General features: G+C 38.7%; 1 protein-coding gene across 1 annotated transcript in view; it reads left to right on the forward strand.

Moving 5' to 3' along the window:
* The first annotated feature begins 463 nt into the window (after positions 1-463).
* LOC139470310 (E3 ubiquitin-protein ligase TRIM63-like) overlaps positions 464-21,578 on the forward strand; it is a 37,719-nt gene continuing 16,604 nt past the window's right edge. Inside the window, exon 1 of the mRNA XM_071252672.1 lies at positions 464-584. The gene's annotated coding sequence lies outside the window, so the exon portion shown is untranslated. The remainder of the gene's footprint in view (positions 585-21,578) is intronic.

Below are 21,578 nucleotides of genomic sequence, written 5' to 3' on the forward strand. Positions count from 1 at the left end.
TACAACGATTAGCGCAGTAATGCAACATTAGCCACGCCCACTCTATTATCCTCCAATAAAGGAAACAGTAGTGGGCGTGGCTTATTCTTTTCGATTTATGGAAATATATTTACGCAAAAAACAATTGCTTGATTATTTATAATTAAATGCCTTCGAATCACTTGCAGTTTATTTATATGATATGATTTCATATATACACATTAAAAGTTTTTGTTCACGCACTAATATATAATTCTATTTCGTTACTTTTAATACATAAAGTTAGAAAGAAACTGCTACAGTTGTGTAAATTAATCTAGACTAAATTTAATCAATAGTTTCCATTTCTGCAGATGACTGCTCATCAAAATATAACATACCATTAGTTGCTCATAAGCTACTATTCTCAGCTATGTATCTCTCACCTTCCCCTATTGGATGAAATCTGTATCTCCAACCAATCACAATCCCTGACATGAAAAGAACTATGCGGAAGCTTTGTTGTAATGACACGGGCACCTGCCAAATAACGATGGAAGGACGGCTCGAAAGAAGAATGTATTTCGGACACAAACAATGAGACAGTTGTGATCACAGCCATTAAGGTAGAACTAATTCGATATTTCATATTGTAACATTCTTATAATATCTTTTAATATGGATGCCACGCTAAACAAATAAATAAATTGATCAAAAACATTTCAAATATCTTAACCCAGATTGAGATCATGTTTCAAACTCTGAATCAAGATGGACAGACCGTTGCAGTCAAAAAGAGTGACTCATCTTTCCAGTTCACAACGCCAAATATTTTAACAAATAAAATGGAATATCATCGTCAAAATTGAACCTGGCTCTCGGCGTGACACAGTGTGGTAGATGTGATTGAACTAAACATCAGCAGATATTGTAATTATTCTTGGATCAAAGAAACAAAACAACTGACTGAAGACATAATTATTCTACGTCTATATGTTCTTATTTAAACGTGTTTGTAACACGGGATTGGATTGGTTAATGTTTATGTGGACAATATCAAGATGACATCTAACTGTATGTACATGTGTTCCACTCGGTGTTCGGGGACACCTGGCGTAACGCTGACAGGTAAATGGACTAGATTCTGTTTGAGACGCTCCCTGGGTACTGTACTGTCGCTATGAAGTGATTTTATTGGCTTTACAGTTGAAACCAGAGACCATTTGTTGAAACTGACACGGTAGTGATGACAGTCGCATCTTTAGAAAGTACATTGAATCACATGGTCCAGGATCAGCTGGTGCTATATAGTTATCAATAGTCTATTGTGTGTAATGATCTAATTGCACCGTCAGTACATATGTCTGACATTGTGCATGTCGTGCATATATACGAAAGCATATATCATTGCACCAACAGGTATTCCTCTTACTTCATTTGACTTTGTTTAAATATTTTATTTTGAAAATTACCTAATTGTTCCACTTGAGACCTAGCTATGGTACCATTCTCCACAACTCAATGTGGTACATATCTTGGAAAACATGTACAATACATTTTTCTGTAAGTTCTATCATACAGATAACTGCAGGTATATGTGCTACCCCCTGTCTTTATATATATAATGACAATATGGGGAATATGCTTTTTAATATGTTCTCATCTCATGTTCAAAATATAATGGGAAAATCATTTATGGATATGTGTTATAAACTCAAAAAATATTTAGTAGTTGGACAATATGTTATTCAAATTATTTTTGATATTCGACAATGGAATATTTAAACACAAACTTCAAGAGTTAATCAACATTTTTGTGGAATTGTTATATTTTGGGAATGGACCAGAAAATATATATGTGAACACAATCAGCAATATTTTGCATATATGATCTGTGAAACATGGGAGTATTATTTTGTGTGATATTTATCACAAGTGTATGGTTAAATAAATGCCCACATCCATTATCATCAGCTGGGAAGAAATATTTTTATAATAACCATAAAAATGGGAACAAGAGCCCCACAGCACGTGGACAAGGCTGTCCTGTCCTACCTACAACAGAGTAGCCTGCTGACAGTAGGATGATGTGGGGAGGTCAGGATGCAATCACTTTCAGCAGCATCTGTATCCTGTTTGTTGACTGTGAAGGGGTCAGGCCACTGACCTATATGTTTACACCTACACTGTAGACATAGGACCCCTCTCACAACTGTAAACATGGAACCCCTCTCAATCCTTTGCCCTGGCTATATATTTTACAGTGTAGATACAGCCGGTGTAATATATACCAATTATATCTATACTATATATATTATAGATACAGCCGGTGTAATATATACCAATTATATCTATACTGTATATATTATAGATACAGCCGGTGTAATATATACCAATTATATCTATACTATATATATTATAGATACAGCCAGTGTAATATATACTAATTATATCTATACTATATTAACTAATTATATCTATACTATATATATTATAGATACAGCTGGTGTAATATATACCAATTATATCTATACTATATATATTATAGATACAGCTGGGGTAATATATATACCGACTATATAATTACACCAGCTGTATCTACATATATATACTGACTACTGTATTCGATGTAATAAGCGCTCCGCTCTAATAAACGCCCATGGCGATATTTGCTAATATATTGGCTAGTAAACAATCCCAATTAGCACCCCTTCCGATTGATAAATGTACTCAAGACTATTTATTTGTGCTATAATATGTTTGTTATATGCACCCTTAATTATGGGCAATTAAATTCTGGAAAAAAATATCCGTCGTATATAAACATTTCAGGCTGTCAGCACAAACCACGATATTTACGATCTTTCAACTCTGTTGTTTTTTACCAAAATAATGTTCTAATAAGAGCCCCCTATTTCTAATTTTGAGAGGGCCCTGGGTGCTTATTATGTCGAATATGGTATATCTATATTGTATATATTACACCATGTGTGTGTGTGTGTGTGTGTGTGTGTGTGTGTGTGTATATATATATATGATATAGATACAGCTGGTGTAATATGTATCTATTTTGTATATATATATGTATAATCAGCGAATATGTATAATCCCTTAAACATTTAGGGATTATGTATATTTCCTTAGTGAATCAGACATTAAATATATTCCCTGAAAATTTCAGGGAATACACATATTCCCTGATTATACATATTTCCTGTAACATTTATACTATAATGGGCATCGGGTGAGTGGTCACTGCTGGGGTCAAGAGTTTCTACCCACTCGTGTCAAGCTTGTTGACACCTTCTCCGCATACCAATCAGTGAACTGTTGTTGGTTCAATTATTTTACTGCCTTTGAACTTCTTTAATGCCAGTTTTTACGGAAGTGCTCTACTCAGTGCTAATAAGCGAGCTATTTGCTGTTTGATTGGATTAAGGTAAGGGATTCCACTGGTGGAGGGGGTGGGGGAGTCGCATTGAAATTGAGTCACATTTTTGGCTAGGGGTCAGCAGTCATATTAATTTGGAGACACAGTAATTTCCAGATATACAGTATATAGTATACATGGGCGGATACAGCTTTTTTGAAAAGGGGGGGTGCACAGTTAAGATCTATTTATTGTCTTTGGTGGTAATTTATACAGAAATAAAGACTTTTTTCGAAATAAAAAGGGGGGTGCGCACCCCCGCACCCCCGCACCCCCCCTCTGTATCTGCTCATGGTATAGATAGGGCTGGCATAATATATACCAACTATGTCTATATTATATTATAGACAGACAGACAGACTTTCTATATTGAGATTGGACAATTGAATTTGTGTCCGGATTGAAAATAATTAAGAGTTGCCTCCCTTTACAATAGGAAAATTGTTTTGACAACAATTATCAAATCGGAATTAAAATGAAATCGATGGCTTACTCTCACCATTATTTGTGTGTTATTTTACATAGACCACCAAGGAAAGGACCAGAAGATTAGGGAAAAAGTAGCGAGGGAAAGATATAGCTGGTATATTATGTTTAGCCATTATATTATACCCTATAGATATAACTGGTATATTATACACAATAGATATACAATGATATGACTGGATATGTTATGCAGTATATATATATAGCCAGCATATGTATCAACATATGAATCAGTTAAGGTATTTCCTCGTGTCATCATTAATTGCTCTGTCGGGAAAACCAGACTTACTGAAGGTCAGGAATGTCATCTAACAGCATCACATTCTCGTTTGAATGAGAGGGATTGTGTCAAGATCACTTACGCTAATAAACATTCTGACATCTCGTTGTATATTCAATTACGGCCCGGGTCAGCAATCATGTCTACGGACACAACCATGTAGTCTGTCTTGCAGTCCCTGATACAAATATATATCAAATACAGCCCATGCAAGTCTATAATGTTTGGCAAGTCTAGATTACTGCAGTATCACTCTTAAACAGATGATGAAAATGAAGAGAGTCACTGGGCACCCTTTTATTATATTGTTATTAAGATAACTGAACAACTGTTTTTTCTGTACGATATGTTCATTTCAGAGACTAGATGTTAGTCTATCAACCATGCTACAACCACACCCCAATGTCTGCAAGATACCAAATATATGTCAGTATACCTGTTGTTGTGAAATAAGGCATCCGTTTTGTTTCCCTGCTTTAGCAATATTCAAGCAATGAATGTTTAACCACTAGGCTGTATAGCTGGTGTATTGGAGGGCTGTCCACTGATATCCACTCAACGTGACCAACTTCATGAATGTCTGCATAATACACTGGTGGTCAAGATATACACCTTCCCGATTCAAGGGAGTTAACTGACTGTAAAAGTCCAGTTTCTACAAGACTTTTAAAGTCCATTAACTCCCTTGCCTCCGAGACCAGTGAAGATCCGGCGCAGAATAGGTCTTCAGCAACCCTTTCTTTCCATAAAAGGCGACTATGCTTGTCGTGAGAGACGACTAACGGGATCGGGTGGTCTGTCTCACTGACTTTGTTGAAGCATGTCATCGATCCCAATTGCTTGGATCGATGCTCATGGTATCAATCACTGGATTTTCTGGTTCAGACTCAATTATTTATAGACCGACGTCAATATTGGAATAGCTGGAATATTGCCAAGTGTGGCGTAAAACAACCTACCAATCCTTGCCTCCGGAAGATGCAGATATTCGCCTGATGTGGACTCTCTCTGATGTTATTAATGCAAGGGAAAGACGATATATTTGGTGCAGCTAAGACATTTTGAATGCGTGATGGGCCAAGCTTAAGAAAACGACAACCTATAATTGATAGAACCATTTGTCTCTGGTATCAAGCTCATGGGTTTCAAATACTCCATCACTGCATGACGTCATCGTCACTCTTCTAAATTATAATTGTAATGTACGTTACTGTTGTCAAGTCATGATTGATTCAACTTGTGTTGGATCTTGTAATGAATCAAGCAATATACAGTTACTGAACTAAAAGTGAGACGCATGTTAGAATCCGGTTGTTGTCGAAACGTAAGGAGCGGATTCCTTTCATCTGAACATCTCCCACCTCGTTATAAGGAAGGGATTGACGTAGGTCTTCACAAGGCCTATTATGATTCATTTCAGAATCCATATCCACCATATATATGAAACATTTAGACATCACGAATGTGAAAGTGAGTACTTTTTTTCCTCCTCAGTCTCATGTAAAGGAATATTATGCAATGATGAAAATATACTCTAGATCTATATCCTGTGTAGGCAAGCATATACCGGTATTCATTCTACCTAATATAAATTCGATCTTCTACCCCGACACGACCCCTCTCTGCGTTTTGGAGATAAGAAGTCCGATTTTAATTAGATTGATATTGTTCGTCTGGAGCAGTGCTTCTAAAACATTTTTAGAAATCAACATTTTATGTTTTAAGAGAAGTATCTTTATACTGTCATGGCAGACCCAGTGGTCTTAAGCACTACGAAGTTATGTGAAGAGTTACGCCCCTTTGCTTGTCGCGAAAATAAAAGATCCTGTGGGCTTTGATATTCCTGTATTGTAACCTACGTGGAATGTATGTATTTATGGGGGTTATTTGACTGTTGAAATATTTTATTCGGGATCTGAGAAAACCCAAGTCCAGTAACTGGGCTAGTTATGACTGGCTATGGAAAAGAATGTTCAGTCTGTTCCAGGGTTCAGGCTAGAAGGTAGACGCCGTACGACCTTCTTTTGGCTTTCGTGCCAGGGTGCCGTTGTACAGTGCGATATTAGCGCTAAGGTGATCGCATACTCTCATTCCTTAACATGGACGATCGTAGCGCTAAGGTTGTTTTGTACGACGGCACCCAGGTCTGCTAAAAGATCCCAGATTGACCAATGATAACCCTTGGTCTGTCTGCACTACCCCCATTGTCACCACTCGTCCCTTTCCGTAACCTGCAAGAAGACTCGTCCCCCTATCGATGAATGTTATGTGTGAAAATACGACAAACCAATCAGAATGTGTGTAAGATTTCAAATTCTTCGTCAAAGAATCCCTCAGAAATAATTTATGATTTTACATATGTCTTGCATCTAAAAATATACCCAAGACACAGTTAAATCTGCTCAATCATACTGTATAATTCCGCATGTCCAGATGTGCTTTAAATTACATGTGAAATATATATAATATATGGGGAAATATATGTGAACCATAACGCAACAAGTTGACAATTGTTTTAGGTATGCCCGTTTGCGCTAAGACGGAACCTGGTCGCAAAAATGGCCAAGAGAGGGGCACAAGTCGCTATTCTGCTTGTCCCGGAATAACACGAGTTGGTCACGAAAGCACTACCCCGCGATCCCTGAGTTGATCACGATGGGCGATATCTGCGAAATATGTTACTCTATTTTGGGTTCGCAAATGTTATTACATAGAAAGGGCACATGGGTCCCATTTCTTCATGGACCTGGCTGGTAAGACAGAACCCGTCGACCTCTTTGAAGTAGCTTTGTAGACTGGCTACCCAGTCTCTATTTCGTATGATGGAATGGTGATCTTTTGGCCAAAGTTGTCAAGGCACAGAACTCGTCAAACATCTTCGGTAGAACTTTGTAGAAGTCACCAAGTCTATATTTCTTATGATCGAACATTCGTGACTTACTCAGGACAAGCCTTAGGTTATGGTTACAGAAACACGAGAGTGGGGACGAATGATGATGGAAGGGCGACCTTTTGACCTGGCTCATTTCGTCACCACTCGCCCTTTTCCGTAACCTGCAAGAAGACTCATCCCCCTATCGATGAATATTATGTGCCAAAATACGACAAACTATTTTGCTGCAAAATAATGTCTGTGTCCAATCTATCGTTCTTCACGACATGCAGTTGTACAGCCAGACCTCGCTATAACGCCACCCCAGCAGTCCGATTCTTCACCCCTCGCATCCTTCCGTAACCATTCGGCTTGTCCCGGATTAGGAAGTCAGGTCACGAATGCTTTACGATGTCGTAAAAATGTCTCAAGCGACACTTCCTACGTGGTTTGACTGCTCCTGGTCCGATCCTGGTCTATCCTGTTACACAGATTTACAAAGAAACGGAGTGGCGACATGAATTGAAAAAAATCGAGTTACACCCTTTGGTTTAAAACATGCTGGGTACGACAGTGCAGAGCTACAGTAGCATGTATGTATTTTGTGTAAATAACTTTTGGGTTTGTATTAATTGACGTTTTATGATTGGATCTTTCTGAGGTAGCATTATCCTGGAGCTTTTTCCATGTCCACAATGCGTCACTCTTTAATTCTCTGAACTAAACTCTCGTTGCTTGTCTGTCTTTCTTGACATTTTCAAATTTTGACCACATGTTTTGGTGATCCACAGTGGCATCTCATTTTATTTACTTTTTTTTCCAGTGTAGATTTTGGCAAAGGAATAGTATCAGGGAAGGGTTGGTATGTCGCAAGGGCGGGTGACTCTGCATTTATCGTTATGCTGGTCATATTAAGATGTGCCCAGAGTTGCTGATGTCTCCTAGATCTGTGTATACTCGAAGTATTGGGTATTTTGAAGAGTCACACTTGGTGTTCATCATATCCCTCCACACATACCAATCGATAAAGTATTGATTGTGTCTGGGCCTTGTGTTAGCTGACAATGATAGCCCCAGCTGGCTGGTAGATCTGGTTTCCTACACCCAGCGCTAAAGCACACACGGGCATGTGCTTGATAGTTAGTATATGGCGATGTCAGCACTGATCCCGGAGTTTCAGACTTGGTCATAGATAGAATGATTTCATGGTGTACTAGTATATGTGTGGTAGATGTATCACACCTCTCTCAATATTAACGTGCACACAAGTCGCACATCCCATGTTATATTAGACGTCTACTGAAGCACCAATTTCCATACCATTCCCTCGATATTACACGTCGGTATAACTCCAGGGTATACTTACGCATACACGTTACTTCAAAAATACACCTTAAAATGTACAGCGCATCCATTCCCTCCATATCACAGTAAACCACAACCTCCATCCACTGCAAACACGTCGTTTTTTTCTGTATATGGTCATTGGACGGAAAAATGACTAAAAATTCATTAAAATTGATTACCATATTCAACGTAATAAGGGCCCAGGGCCCTCTCAAAATTAGAAATAGGGGGCGCTTATTAGAATATTATTTTGAGTTGAAAGATGGTAAATTTCGTGGTTTATGCTAACAGCTTGAAATGTTTACATGCGACGGATATATTTTTCAAGAATTTAATTGCCCATAATTTAGGGTGATATAACACACGAGTGTGTATTATACACGAATAAAAAAGTCTTGTGTACATTGATCAATCGGAAGGGGTGCTGATTGGGATTGTTCACTAGCCAATATATTAGCAAATATCGCCTAGGCGCTTATTAGAGCGGGGCGCTTATTACGTCGAATACGGTAATTGGTTAGCGTCTAGAAAGTTTCCGGAAAAGCGTCGATTTTTTCAAGCGTAAAAAGGACGGAAAAACGATGCTTTTTGCTCCGCCTTGTACAACAGTTAACGGACGGCCAATCAGATGGCGCTGGTCCCCCGACGCCCTTGATGCCCAAGGCTTCCTTTCTGGCATGCGTTGCTCTAGTATCTTTCGCGCGCAGTGCAGCGAGATTTGCTGATTAGTCAATTTTAGGATATGTGACACGTTAATGGAATTGAGACACGCGCCAAGAAGTCAAACCAAACCATGTTACCAAGTTTATTGAGATAACATATCCCTCTGTTATGCACAGTTACCTCTATCGAATAATGGGTTGTGTTTTATTTGGTTATAACAGTAACTAACTTTGTAATGTGAAGTTTACATGATATACAGCTTTTCCAAAGGACGAGAGGTGGGTCACATGACGTATTTCACGTGACTGTATTCTTGAAATGGCGTAAACGCTGAGTAGTTCCACATTCCTGGGGAAAACCCTGGGAATTCCCTAGTACGAATTCATACAGAAGCGTTAGTTGTCATCATTTAGACCCTTTGATTTTGAACGTAGTGTCTTAGCATACTCCGGGATAAGTCAGAGAGTTTGGTTGCTGCCCGTTCAAGGATACCCTTGCTACAACCCATCCTAGAGCAAAAAAAACCCCAAAAATCCAAACTATCGTAGTGACAATCTACAGCAATCTATGAATTTACCTTAGTATCTATTTGACAAATCTTTACAATCACCTTACAATGATCGGCCAATTGATCAGTGATGACAAAGGCTTAATTGAAATTGCCACAGGTTCATTAACAATTTCGGAAATATCTCCCGTCACGTTTATCGTGTCGACCGTTTTGACGTCTTGTACTTGATGTAAATGTATTACAACGCTCTGTCATTGTAATTGACTTACTGAGTTAGTTCTTAACAGACCTTCTCATCTAATGAGGATATTTTTTGGAATACATTTCTTGTAAACAAACTAGGAATTGGGGGAACTATTTTATTCCGGAATGGCCTATTAAAGCTAACAGTAAGTCAAGGCGCCTTGCGTGTATATGATCTGTTGTTATATGTGTTTAACAAATACGGTTTGGGGCGTTAATAAAATACACTGACGCAAGTATATTCTAATCAAATCATTTGGATAATTGAATATGCTTTATTTTACATATTACATAACATCACTACACAAAATGTGGACAGTTGCAGTCACACACTATGGTGATCGCATTAAACACCACTTTGAACAGTATTTCAGTTTTTCACAGTTTATCAGACTGATGTGGGATAAAAATCTGAAGTTGTTCAGGCCATCCAATGGGTGTTCGCAAAAAGGTGAGCGTATCCTGCCACACAGGTGCCACCCATCACAAACACATACCAGGACAAGTCAATTTTTCACCTGAACAAAGCACAGAAACACACAATGATGCCCGTCCTCACTATAACCGAGCATGTTAATTATATTCTCCGTCCAAAACATGGACGAGTATAAACAATATGTTCCTACAGGTAATACATGTCAAACATTTGACAAAATGTATTGACTCAGAGAATTATTGTTAATCACAGCGTATAGACTCGGCATGCAGTTGAACTCATCACCCATCCCATTATTGATAATCCATCTTGAAGAGCTATGAAATCAGAAGCTGCTATAGCGCATTTTTACACTTTATCTTTTAATTGGCATGTTAGACTTCTATTTCATAACTCAGTTTCATTTGCACGGATCAGTATGGAATCGCTTGTCGTATTGTCCCATTGACACCCTTACAAAAACAAGCAAAATGTGTCAAAATTAACCAATGCACGACAATTCGACAACGCAACATTATATACCACTTCATAGTGTCTCAGGTATTTAAAGGAAACAAGGTGCTCAAAATGAAGCCCTTCTCTTTCCACATTCTCAACATCTTCAACATAGTCCATTGAAGTATTTGGCTTGTGCTGGGTCCGACTTGGCCCGGGCTGTCAAAATAAATTTTAAACACACAGATGTATCATCAAATATGTTTACATCTATAGACTGGTATAATATCTACCCATATACCACTTATAGTGTCTCAGATCGCGGTATTTAAAGAAAACAAGGTGCTCACAGTGAAGCCCTTTTCCTTCTACCGTCTTAAAACAGTCTCTATTAAAAGTGTGTTGGGTCCGACTTGGCCCGGGCTGTCAAAATCAACTTTAAACACACATATGTATCATCAAATGTGTGTACATCTGTAGATTAGTATTATGTCTACCTATATACCACTTTCTAATGTCTCAGGTTGTGGTATTTAAAGAAAACAAGGTGCTCAAAGTGAAGCCCTTTTCCCTCTCCATTCTCAACATAGTCTCCATCAAAAGTGTTTGGCTTGTGTTGAGTCCGACTTGGCCCGGGCTGTCAAAATGAACTTTAAACACACAGATGTAACATCAAATGGTTTCACATCTATCAACTAGTATAATATCTACCTATATATCACTTTGTAGTGTCTCAGATCTCGGTATTTAAAGAAAACACAGAGCTCAAAGTGAAGAATCTGTGTGTAATCGGTTTAATTGTAAAATACATTGTAGACAGACAGACAATAACTTATTAGCGTCTCACTTCTGTACATGCATAAAACAGCTTTGTACAAATAAACATTGATAGAATGTACAGAACCATTAAATAGAATTATGAGAGATTATTAACAGATTATCCCACTGAAAAGTATATGATAAATTGTTGAATTAACATTAGATAAGGTTGAGAATTAATTGTGTTTTTACAATACACCTTAGACCGGTGAGTCGTCTGCTAGCCCAGCTAAAGTTCGATGATAACCAGCCTGCGCATATTTTTACCCTGTTCCCCATTGTTGGAAAGTGTGTCGTCTGCTACCCCAGCTGGAGCCATCTGGTAACAATTAATCTTAAGCTGTCGATATACAATACATTATAATACATCAAGATGACAGTTTCCATGTAACGATTAAGTATTTCTAAGCAACTTAAATATATGTTCAATATCTAGATATATGTATCTTTAATTTGCTTAGAAATACTTAATCTTTACATGAAAACTGCCATCTTGATGTATTATTCTGTTTTGTATATTGACAGCTGGTGACATGCGGAGCCGTGATTGCTGCCAAGGGCGGTCACACGAGATTCTGAGTTCAGCGCACCCTTGTGGCCTTATGTGACGTGACAATGAACAGTTTGCAATGCCTTTGCACAACGACAACATGTGACTTACGGATTCCAAAATTTCATATTTGTATCTATGATATTAAATTAAATATATCGACTTTATTAGGTACAATAAATTTACTACAAATCTACCTGTGCATTTCTTTTTTCGAAGAGTGTTTATCTCCTTTCGCTAAAGTTGACTGGTCTATAAGAAAAACCTATTGCGCATTGAGCGATTATCTCCTTTAGCTCTATGTGTAGTATAGAACTTTATCACCGTGACCTTGCAATGATGTACATCATATATTATTCAAGTTGTATCACTGAGAGTGAGTGATTATCTCCCCAACCCGAATAGCTCTATTGCGCACTACCTTTGCAATGTATCGTATGTTACTCAGGCAGCCAGCGAGAATGGTTCCAAGGAGGAATTCAGGTCAAGCATGTAACGTGCACTCAGTCTTTCTCCCTTCACACTGCTATTGCAACTTATTGTTCAACACGATTAAATACCAGACTTCTATGAAGTATGACTTTGTTCAATAAACAATACATGTAAAACAATGGGTTTGATATCAGAAATTTGTGATAAGTTGTTTTCACAATAACATGTATGGTGCTTGCTGTGCAGATTTGAGCACAGTTTCAAGTAGTTCCCTGTATTAATATATGATTCATACCGTTTTCATACGGCGGTTTACATTTCTGCATGGTTTATTGTATTGTTTATTCCTGAAACATAATTCCTCTAAACATACTTCAAATTTAAACCGGAAGTAATCACAACACAAATGACGTTAACCAAATGGAACCGTACACAAGAGTAATGAGTGAATGATATGGGTTTAACGCCGCTTTGAATAGTATAATTCCAGTTACATATCACTGCGTGTCAGCTTGATGTGGGAGGAAAGCCCGAAGTGACGCAGGTCTTGAATGTTCACCACTTTGGTGAAACCCATGAGCACTTGTTAGTGCTGACAACATAATCGGGGCGAACCGGGATTCGAACTCACTGTCATAGGTTTCTGGCGTTCTCAAGGGACACAACGCTGCATAGCAAATTGCAGCGCATAAGGCGACTTTGGCCAACCGTGCCCCCGTACACAACTGTCACAAACTATCATACAACAAAGATGTTGAAGATGAGATATGTATTGCGTAACATTCCATGAAGAAACAGTGGCAATATTACACTTATCACAAACTACAAAATATATACACAATAAGTGCAAAACACAAAAGTACATTCAACATACAGAGAAGGCATATTATAACAAGACAGAAATCTGCATGACACTTTACGAACCGGATTTCGATTTCAGTGCGCGATTTTGATTGGACTATGCATAGACTCGTTAGTCCAGCCAAAATGTAACTCCATAATACCAGCCTAGTTCGGCAAGGTTGGAAACTGGACTTTTATAGTCAGTTAACTCAATTGCCTCGGGAAGATGTTCTGATAGAGTCTATGTTGAGAATGGAGAGGGAAAAGGGCTTCACTTTGAGCACCTTGTTTCCTTTAAATACCGCGATCTGAGACACAATAAAGAGGTATATATAGGTAGGTAGGTATATAGGTTGATTTTGACAGCCCGGTCCAAGTCGGAACAAACACTCTGACAGATATTTTCTTAAGAAAATAAACTAAAAGTGTACGACTTTAACGGATCTGTTTTCTTTCAATGTGATGTACCGTGACATTATAAAATGGTATATAGGTAGATATAATACTAGTCTATAGATGTAATCACATTTGATGATACATCCGTGTGTTTAAAGTTATTTTGACAGCCCGGGCCAAGTCGGACCGAACACTTGTGAGACCGTTGAGAGTATTGGGAGAAGAGGTCTGCTTTAACCAACGTGTCAGCTTTAAATGCGATGAACAGTGACATTATAAAGTGGTATTTCCTTAGAAATAGTACTGTCCTATAAATGAAAACGCTATGCCGACAGATGGAAATTTATATCACGATAGCCAGAAGTATTTGATATGTTTCAAATCCTATTCCGTTTAACGATTGCCCTTTTACATGTTACCTAGATCAGCGACACTTACACACAGTTCCACTTTCTGGTTTTCAAGCGATTTACTCCGAATCACTTAATTATGGTGCACGTTCTTGGTTGATGATTGTTCATTAATGTCATATGTGTATGTTGCATCAATAATACGTAGGTATGGTCGCCGATGATGGAGTAATTAGCCTATACAACTTTGGTCCGTCTTGGCCCGGCCCGACTTTTAGGCAATCCCTTGTTTGTCGAAGGGAGAGGGGCAGGAAATGTGTGCTCCAGCCCAGCGCGGAGCTCGCGACACACTGTATACTGCATGTTGTATACAGTATATTGCAGTTGATATACTGTATACTGCATGTGATACTGATTTGCGGGAAAGCTACAACTTTCAAGATTCAAGATTCAATTTGCATTTATTTCATATACAACAGACCGCTGTCGTGTATTACTGGAATACTGCTGAGAGCGGCGTTAAAACAATTTGTTTTCATAATGGAGCGCTGCAGTCATTTAAAGTGGAACCGTATACATGTGTAGTACCAACTCAGTCACTCTGTTTCGAATGTTCAGCAGCAAAAATATATATTAACCAGCTGTGAGGAGAGGTATTTGATTTTTATAAGCAGTCAAATAGGGATGATAAAGGACCCCTCACTGATTAGGTTCTTGTTTACTTAAGAGCAGAAGTGGCCATGTTAGATGATATAACCAAAATCCAGGAGCTCCGGTTTGGGGCAAACTGGTGTTATTGTGTGGTATGAGCTGTGACGTAGACCCAAGAGATTTCCTCAGCTCTAGCCTGAAATTAAGAATTGATCTGTCCTCTTTTTCATTTTTTTATTTTTATTTTGTAGACATGGATAGACCAACCAGCCAAGAAATTGATGGAATATTAATATCACATGTCACCAATGATCCAGTTAAATTCATCACACAATAACATATTAGTATTTGATATTACGAAGGGCATGATCAGGTACATGTTCACTGTAGTAATGTACATACTAGTCCACTTGATTATAATGTTTATTATAGTGTAGCGCGGCATCAACGATTACTATATGATATCCTCACTTGTCATCGATGTATTGACATCGAACAATGGACGATAATTCGAAATTCTTATTCGAGGTATAAATAGCTTCAAGGGGTCAGTAAAATTTTGGTATTTAAAAAAATGTATCTACAAAATAAAATCTAAAGGAGCCAAGAACAATTTTGTTTTATTAATGCTTACTTCCATGGATAGAATTGAGGCAATCTGGGCTTGCCAAATCGTTCCAGACTTGAGCTGGATTCCTTTTAAATTTATTCTCTGTGCTCTGGGTGACATACAAAGGTGTCAGTATCGCATGGAGAACTGACGTTTGGGAGAATCCAGCTGGGGCTAGCCTGGGTCAGTGTAATCGGATAATTTGTGGAGTTTCGGGTTTGGGCTGTATGCTGAATAGAACAAGGGCTCACGAACAAGGGCACAATGTAGAAATTCAAGCTTCACCACCTCTGTTTATATCAGATATGTTATTGTGATCTCTTTTTGAACAATTGCGTGTTATTGTATACTCTGTATTTTTTCGTCATGGTAGAATATATATACTCACAGGCAAAAGAAACGCAAGTGGTTTTTAGCAAATAGGTAACAAACACGGAACCATAAATTGATATGAGTTTTAGCATGTAGTGAAGCCTGATAGTGTTATCAATATTTTTGGTTGCATTTTGGAAGCCCCGAGTAAAAACGCAACATAAAAGACGAATCGCCAAAACGCACCATTTCAATGAATATGTGGGTATCATACACCTATTTCTCGCGAAATCGAAAATGCACGAGCTGTCATTAACTGTAGTGGGTATAAAACTGTGGCCGATTCTTGGACCTACCACTCCTTGGTCAACAATGCCACGCCTAACTCAAATTCAGAGAAAACAGGCTATCGGACATTTGGAAGCTGGAGAGTCTGTCCAAGATGTTGCCTGTCATTTCAACATTAACATAACCTAAATTTACCGTCTCCTGCATCGATACAATGCTACACAGACCACAGATGACCTTCCTTGGAGCGGTCGTCCTAGGGTCACCACACCTCGACAAGATCGGCAGATTCCCCGTCAACACCAGCGACATCCGTTCCTAACTGCAAGTGAAAGTGCTCGACAGACCATAGGAACACATAGTCGACACATTAGCCGGGACACTGTGATCCGACGTCTCCGTTCCAACAACCTCAGATGTCGCCGACCAGCACGTCGTCCTGTTCTCCAACCACGGCATCGACAAGCACGACTTCAGTGGGCACAGGGTCATGGCAATCGGCGTCATCGTGAGTGGAGGCGTGTCATCTTCTCTGATGAAAGTCGCTTTTGTGTCTCCCATGCAGCCGGAAGAGTCAGAATTTGGCGTCGTCGAGGTGATCGTTTCGCTGACAGAAACCTTGTGGAAAGGGATCCATGGGGTGGACCTAGCGTCATGATATGGGCAGGGATTGGACTTAATGCGAGACTTGGACCCATGTGCTTTCTGAATGTTGGTCAAGGTCGGGGACACGGCGTCACTGCTCAGTGGTATATCATCCAAGTGATCAGACCCCAATTTCCATTTTTTGCACAACATCAACAACACATTTTCCAGCAGGACAACGCTCGTCCCCATGTTGCCAGAGCTACCATGGCCTTTCTGCAACAACAAAACATCCCTGTTCTACCGTGGCCAGCCCTCAGCCCTGATCTGAACCCCATCAAACGCTTGTGGGATGAGGTTCAAAGGCGTCTGCACAATGTACGCCCGGTCCCTACAACTGCCGATGAACTACGCACAGCTGCTCTGGATGTGTGCAGGAGGATCCCTAGGGCCTTCACAAATCGTCTGATCCACTCAATGTACAGGAGATGTGTGGCAGTGATCAATGCTAATGGTTGTCAAAGCAGGTATTGACTGACATTTTGGGTATTGACCCGAAACTGTGTAAGCCCTTAACATTTGAAAAATAACAATTATGTCATCTGCCTTTTAAACCAGTAAACTGTCTTCAGTAATTTTTTTGTCAATCTTGCCCTATTAGTATTTCTTGTCTTTACTGTTGAAAATAAATAACATGTATACTGCATACTCGACTTGCGTTTCTTTTGCGTGTCAGTATATTTCCTATGTTGCTTTTTTAATTATCCGCAAATAATGACAACTACAATGTAAACGTCTGTCTGGAGATATACAATAATACAACTGAAGGGCATATCTGAAAAATGGGACTAATCGACTAATATTTCTTTCTTAAACACTGTCCGTTACAGGCATTCTAATCAATATATTATACTTTGTATAGTTTAAAAGTTGAGAAATATTGCATTTCAAATAATGGCAAATTGTGTATCTTTCTACATTTTGAATTCATTATAATTTCTGCAATAAGACCTTAACATCAGATAGTGATATAAACGAATATGATCTATACTGTGATAAATGAATTATTAATTTCGTATTATGAATTGAATAAATTGAAATATGATAGTACAAACAAATTATTTTAATCTGTTTGTATGAGTAGGTAACAAAAGATCGAGGCAACTCATTAATGTAACCATTTGTAAAAAATCAAATATTAAAAGTTAAGGGGTTTAATAATATTAATAATAATTGATTTGTAAAGCGCCTAATATCCATCGACAGTTGCTCACTGGCGCTGTGACAAAGTTAAAATGTAATGTCTATGTACATATGCCAACAATCAGGAGATCTATTGAAAAGCTGAAGTGAAGAAGTGGGTTTTGAGGAGAGACTTAAACGTTTCCTTAGAAGCAGAGTTTCTCAGATTCAAAGGCAAAGAGTTCCATAACTGTGGACTGCAAAAGGAGAAGGCACGGTCAGACATAGCAGAAGTAGACAGAGGCTGATACAGTAGAGTTCCACCAGAGGATCGGAGAGCACGCTGTGGAGAGTACAGGGATATAAGATCTTTGAGATAGTCTGGATAGTCGCTATTGTTGAAGCAGTCGTGAGTGATGATACACATCTTATAGTTTATACGAAAGGAGACTGGAAGCCAATATAGTGCTTTGAGGACAGGATTGATGTGATTGGTTCTTGGAACTTTAGAGATGCATCTAGCTGCAGAGTTCTGAATGCGTTGTAGCTTTGATATTGATTTCATGTGAAGATTAGCATACAATGCATTGCAGTAATCCAGTTTGGAGGTCACAAGACATTGCATCAACAATTTAACTGTTGGAGTATCAAGTAGATGGCAGACTTTACTGTTTGAACATGTGCATTGAATGACAGACTAGAGAGCAACACAATTATTAAATTATGAATCAAATTATTTTATAAATAAAACTAAATATATAGAAAATAAAAGTTTAATTTCTCATTGTTGGAAGGTGTTTAATAATAGTTTTTGTTTGATTGTTTGTTGTTAAACGCCTCACTCAACAATATACCTGCTATATGACGGCGGTTTGTAAATAATTCAGTCTGGGCCAGACAGTCCAGTTATTGACATCAAGAGCACCGATCTACGCAATTGGGATACGATGACATGCATCAACCAAGTCAGCAAGTCTGATCACCTGAATACGTTAGTCACCTTCCTACAAGCATTGGTGGTTGAGGGCCTATTCTAACCCGGATCTTCACGGGTATTTTTTTTAATAATAAGGTACAGTGAAATTCTGTATATGTCCATAATAAGTGTGTATAAGTAAATGGATACTATATCCATACACGCGAATAAAATGGGTTAGACTGCATTAACAGAACGAAATATTTGGACAAGGCATTAAGCAATCCGCATGCGCAGAACGATTGATTTCAGTACTTCCGCTAAGCGCTTCGAGTACAGCGTCAAACTCGGGCCTGTAATCTAACACGCGAGAACTGACCAATGAAATCTGAGAAGTAGGAATACCGGTAGACACTGTTGCTTGATTGACAATGTCAATCAAGAAAGGGAGGAGCTTGATGATATCGTTCTCTCCCAGTTAATTCCGATGTCAAATAACGACGTTATTTGGACGGGAAAACGATGGTTTGAAAGCGTCCAAATAACGTCGTTTTTTCGTCCAATGACCATATACGGAGAAAAACAATGTTTTCGTGTGCGCAGTGATCCATTCCCTTGATACTACGCTTGTAGTTCTCAAGTAACTCACATTCCCTTCCCTCGGTATTACACTTGTAGTTCTCAAGTAAACATAGAGTGTCTAGATCTATTAAATATTTCAATAAACCTACTCCAGTGTCTTGTCACTGGAGACCCCCATCCACCCCCCGCTCACCACCCCCACCCACTCCTCTAAGGGGGCAGTTTGTCGCCTCGTCGTATAGAACTTCCTGTTACGATTGCCTTACGATATTTGTCGACTTAGCAGAACATTATCAGAATCCTTTTGAGATCATATCAAAACTAATAAGTAGAAAACCCATCTCCGGCTAGTTGAACACGCATTCATAATGTAATTCCAGTCGAGTGGCCTTGAGTTATAGGCCAATGTCAGCGCGGAGCGGAAAATATGAATGGAACCAGCGATATTATCTAGGTTTAGGAGAACGTGAGGTCGCATTCCGTTGTCTTGCTGATCGCATACCTTACATTCAGGGTATATCATTGTCTACACAGATGTATATGTTCAGTAGGCCCCGGTCGGTTAGTACTGACGGGCATATTCAGGATTCTTCAGTTGCGATGGGGACTATGTACATGGATAATATTCACGCAAAATGGAGTGACGCGACCTACGTTTGTAAGGTGAACGAATCTCTCATTTTCAGTAAATGGGGAAGTTTTCGTGTAAGAGGTCGCTCAATATAGCGAATGGGATTTGAGTTGTGTTTCTAATCTGGGTAAGTTCTGAATTACGACATAAATATTTTTTCAATTTTGCTAATGCCGGCGGTTTAAATGAAATATCCGGGCTTCAAATACTCAATATCTTCGTGTCCTATCACAGTTACGCGATAGACATGAATACTAGAATACTATGACGTCACCATCAATGACATCTTGTTATACCATGGGTGACGTCATATGCTACTGTTTTCAGTGTTGAGGTTTTAAACGTAGGTTCGTTATCGGTAAATTTCATAAGAAAACGAACGCGACTTTAAATATCTAAGTTCAGAACTTCTACATTGAAAACACAATTTGTTTGTCTCTGCCGTACCACCACACAATGTCAAAACAAACGCGAAGTCTTTGAATATTGATCAAGCAGAAATGATTATTGATGTGGAATCGGTTGCGACTAATATTTCCAGTAGGTTGAGAGGGCGAATTCATCTGGATATATATTTGCTTTATGTATCCAACCATAAATTTCCCCACAACTTGAATCACTTCACCGAGACACGATAAAATCACGTTGGCAGATAACCTATTTGATTTATTCAAAATGAATTCTAGAAAAAAATGAAGCCACCTTTGTTACGATTTGTTCTACCTGTTCGTCACGTTTTTCCGCCTGAAATATATTGCTGTATTTATTTCAGGCACTAAAACATCATCTTTGTACTACTAAAAATATTGTGTAAAGAACTGTTCATCCAAAAAAATCTCTTCTTCAAACTATTTTCACTCTCCCTCAATTTGTGCCTCTTCTACAGTGTTGTATAAATGTATATTGTATTTTTAAATTGTGAAATTTGTAAATACCAGGGATATGTCATTCCAAGTTGGAAAAACTTGTCACAAAGTCCCGTTCACGTCTTGTAAATAAATATGTTTAAACCATTAATATTACCACACTTACTGTAAATAACGTAGGCACAGCAACAGGTTATATTGAGAGAAGTAAGCTATGAGTATTTGAAATTGCCAAAGGGACGGGCTTGCGGAAGAAGTGGTTCTGAACACATATTTTCTTTCGCGGTGGTATGTGGCCATCAGCAAAATCATTGTCTAACGTAGGTGCGATACCACTTGCGGACCAATCAGAATGCAGGATTCTAACGATCATGGCAGAATCCTACCCTGAATTTGGAGAGTACTCGTTTCTGATTGGCTGATACATGTTGGCACGAAACACGAAATATAGAACACTGAGAAAGTGTATTTTAAGTTTTTGGGACCTCAGTTAACTAGAAAATTGGCGCTTACGATATCAGTCTGAGACGTATCCTTTGTGTCACACAAAGAGCGCTTCGACGACATTATAATGATGTCCGATATAGAACTAACTCTTACAAGGCTTGCTTCGTTTTCTGCAGGGGTACCCACGTTATGTTGGTCTATGAAGTGGCTTTGCTACGCTTTCAATACCTGAAATATATACGAGTAAAATATGATGATGTAAAACAACAATAGATCTACAGCGACATACTTTGTTCATACGTGTAAACAAGAATCAGTCGACAACTCGCTCAAAACACTGAACTCACCCGATGTCGTAGTCTGTCTTACAGACCCTGATACAAATATATATCAAATACAGCCCATGCAAGTCTATAATGTTTGGCAAGTCTAGATCACTGCAGTAAAATGAAGAGAG

The sequence above is a fragment of the Haliotis cracherodii genome, unplaced genomic scaffold (assembly GCF_022045235.1).
Source record: "Haliotis cracherodii isolate W230 unplaced genomic scaffold, xgHalCrac1.p SCAF_20, whole genome shotgun sequence".
NCBI lineage: Eukaryota > Metazoa > Mollusca > Gastropoda > Lepetellida > Haliotidae > Haliotis > Haliotis cracherodii.